We start from the raw sequence: 2500 nt of genomic DNA on the forward strand, positions 1-2500 counted from the left end.
GTCTCCCATCCAAGTACTAACCAGGCCCGACCCTGCTTAGCTTCCGGGATCAGACGAGATCGGGCGTTGCCAGGCTGGTATGGCCGTACGAAATAAGTTGACAACCATAGGCTACTTATCCATATACAGATTTAGCAATTGACAATGCAAGGTAGTCTCTCTCTCTCTCTCTCTCTCTCTCTCTCTCGTGTCAAAATGAAAACAGCTTCCAGCCCCTTTCATGAAGGACTACTTGTGCATATTGCAAGATGTCAGTTTCTAAGTGAATGAGCAAAAGAGCATACAGCACCTGGTATTCCCAGGCGGTCTCCCATCCAAGTACTAACCAGGCCCGACCCTGCTTAGCTTCCGAGATCAGACGAGATCGGGCGTTGCCAGGCTGGTATGGCCGTACGAAATAAGTTGACAACCATAGGCTACTTATCCATATACAGATTTAGCAATTGACAATGCAAGGTAGTCTCTCTCTCTCTCTCTCTCTCGTGTCAAAATGAAAACAGCTTCCAGCCCCTTTCATGAAGGACTACTTGTGCATATTGCAAGATGTCAGTTTCTAAGTGAATGAGCAAAAGAGCATACAGCACCTGGTATTCCCAGGCGGTCTCCCATCCAAGTACTAACCAGGCCCGACCCTGCTTAGCTTCCGGGATCAGACGAGATCGGGCGTTGCCAGGCTGGTATGGCCGTACGAAATAAGTTGACAACCATAGGCTACTTATCCATATACAGATTTAGCAATTGACAATGCAAGGTAGTCTCTCTCTCTCTCTCTCTCTCTCTCTCGTGTCAAAATGAAAACAGCTTCCAGCCCCTTTCATGAAGGACTACTTGTGCATATTGCAAGATGTCAGTTTCTAAGTGAATGAGCAAAAGAGCATACAGCACCTGGTATTCCCAGGCGGTCTCCCATCCAAGTACTAACCAGGCCCGACCCTGCTTAGCTTCCGAGATCAGACGAGATCGGGCGTTGCCAGGCTGGTATGGCCGTACGAAATAAGTTGACAACCATAGGCTACTTATCCATATACAGATTTAGCAATTGACAATGCAAGGTGGTCTCTCTCTCTCTCTCTCGTGTCAAAATGAAAACAGCTTCCAGCCCCTTTCATGAAGGACTACTTGTGCATATTGCAAGATTTCAGTTTCTAAGTGAATGAGCAAAAGAGCATACAGCACCTGGTATTCCCAGGCGGTCTCCCATCCAAGTACTAACCAGGCCCGACCCTGCTTAGCTTCCGAGATCAGACGAGATCGGGCGTTGCCAGGCTGGTATGGCCGTACGAAATAAGTTGACAACCATAGGCTACTTATCCATATACAGATTTAGCAATTGACAATGCAAGGTAGTCTCTCTCTCTCTCTCTCTCTCTCTCTCTCTCGTGTCAAAATGAAAACAGCTTCCAGCCCCTTTCATGAAGGACTACTTGTGCATATTGCAAGATGTCAGTTTCTAAGTGAATGAGCAAAAGAGCATACAGCACCTGGTATTCCCAGGCGGTCTCCCATCCAAGTACTAACCAGGCCCGACCCTGCTTAGCTTCCGAGATCAGACGAGATCGGGCGTTGCCAGGCTGGTATGGCCGTACGAAATAAGTTGACAACCATAGGCTACTTATCCATATACAGATTTAGCAATTGACAATGCAAGGTAGTCTCTCTCTCTCTCTCTCTCTCTCGTGTCAAAATGAAAACAGCTTCCAGCCCCTTTCATGAAGGACTACTTGTGCATATTGCAAGATGTCAGTTTCTAAGTGAATGAGCAAAAGAGCATACAGCACCTGGTATTCCCAGGCGGTCTCCCATCCAAGTACTAACCAGGCCCGACCCTGCTTAGCTTCCGGGATCAGACGAGATCGGGCGTTGCCAGGCTGGTATGGCCGTACGAAATAAGTTGACAACCATAGGCTACTTATCCATATACAGATTTAGCAATTGACAATGCAAGGTAGTCTCTCTCTCTCTCTCTCTCTCTCTCTCTCTCTCTCTCTCTCGTGTCAAAATGAAAACAGCTTCCAGCCCCTTTCATGAAGGACTACTTGTGCATATTGCAAGATGTCAGTTTCTAAGTGAATGAGCAAAAGAGCATACAGCACCTGGTATTCCCAGGCGGTCTCCCATCCAAGTACTAACCAGGCCCGACCCTGCTTAGCTTCCGAGATCAGACGAGATCGGGCGTTGCCAGGCTGGTATGGCCGTACGAAATAAGTTGACAACCATAGGCTACTTATCCATATACAGATTTAGCAATTGACAATGCAAGGTGGTCTCTCTCTCTCTCTCTCGTGTCAAAATGAAAACAGCTTCCAGCCCCTTTCATGAAGGACTACTTGTGCATATTGCAAGATTTCAGTTTCTAAGTGAATGAGCAAAAGAGCATACAGAACCTGGTATTCCCAGGCGGTCTCCCATCCAAGTACTAACCAGGCCCGACCCTGCTTAGCTTCCGAGATCAGACGTGATCGGGCGTTGCCAGGCTGGTATGGCCGTACGAAATAAGTTG

At 47.6% G+C, this 2500-nt stretch overlaps 8 non-coding genes and 1 pseudogene across 8 annotated transcripts in view; all 9 read right to left on the reverse strand.

The window, feature by feature from the left end:
- LOC146264342 (5S ribosomal RNA) overlaps positions 1–91 on the reverse strand; it is a 119-nt gene extending 28 nt beyond the window's left edge. The window contains exon 1 of the ribosomal RNA XR_014729299.1: positions 1–91. This exon is cut by the window's left edge and continues 28 nt beyond it. This is a non-coding gene — a ribosomal RNA (5S ribosomal RNA).
- A 186-nt stretch (positions 92–277) lies between these two features.
- On the reverse strand, positions 278–396 carry LOC146264343 (5S ribosomal RNA). Its single transcript, XR_014725911.1, has one exon. It is a non-coding gene; the product is annotated as a 5S ribosomal RNA (ribosomal RNA).
- A 176-nt stretch (positions 397–572) lies between these two features.
- Positions 573–691, reverse strand: LOC146264344 (5S ribosomal RNA). The gene has a single exon (XR_014729301.1). It is a non-coding gene; the product is annotated as a 5S ribosomal RNA (ribosomal RNA).
- Positions 692–873: 182 nt separating this feature from the next.
- LOC146264345 (5S ribosomal RNA) lies at positions 874–992 on the reverse strand. The gene has a single exon (XR_014725912.1). It is a non-coding gene; the product is annotated as a 5S ribosomal RNA (ribosomal RNA).
- A 172-nt stretch (positions 993–1164) lies between these two features.
- LOC146264346 (5S ribosomal RNA) lies at positions 1165–1283 on the reverse strand. Its single transcript, XR_014725914.1, has one exon. It is a non-coding gene; the product is annotated as a 5S ribosomal RNA (ribosomal RNA).
- A 186-nt stretch (positions 1284–1469) lies between these two features.
- Positions 1470–1588, reverse strand: LOC146264347 (5S ribosomal RNA). The gene has a single exon (XR_014725915.1). It is a non-coding gene; the product is annotated as a 5S ribosomal RNA (ribosomal RNA).
- A 178-nt stretch (positions 1589–1766) lies between these two features.
- LOC146264348 (5S ribosomal RNA) lies at positions 1767–1885 on the reverse strand. Its single transcript, XR_014729302.1, has one exon. It is a non-coding gene; the product is annotated as a 5S ribosomal RNA (ribosomal RNA).
- A 196-nt stretch (positions 1886–2081) lies between these two features.
- On the reverse strand, positions 2082–2200 carry LOC146264349 (5S ribosomal RNA). Its single transcript, XR_014725916.1, has one exon. It is a non-coding gene; the product is annotated as a 5S ribosomal RNA (ribosomal RNA).
- Positions 2201–2372: 172 nt separating this feature from the next.
- LOC146264350 (5S ribosomal RNA) lies at positions 2373–2491 on the reverse strand (annotated as a pseudogene).
- Positions 2492–2500: the final 9 nt, after the last annotated feature.

Source organism: Hypomesus nipponensis, chromosome 12 (assembly GCF_054491055.1).
Source record: "Hypomesus nipponensis isolate SF chromosome 12, ASM5449105v1, whole genome shotgun sequence".
NCBI lineage: Eukaryota > Metazoa > Chordata > Actinopteri > Osmeriformes > Osmeridae > Hypomesus > Hypomesus nipponensis.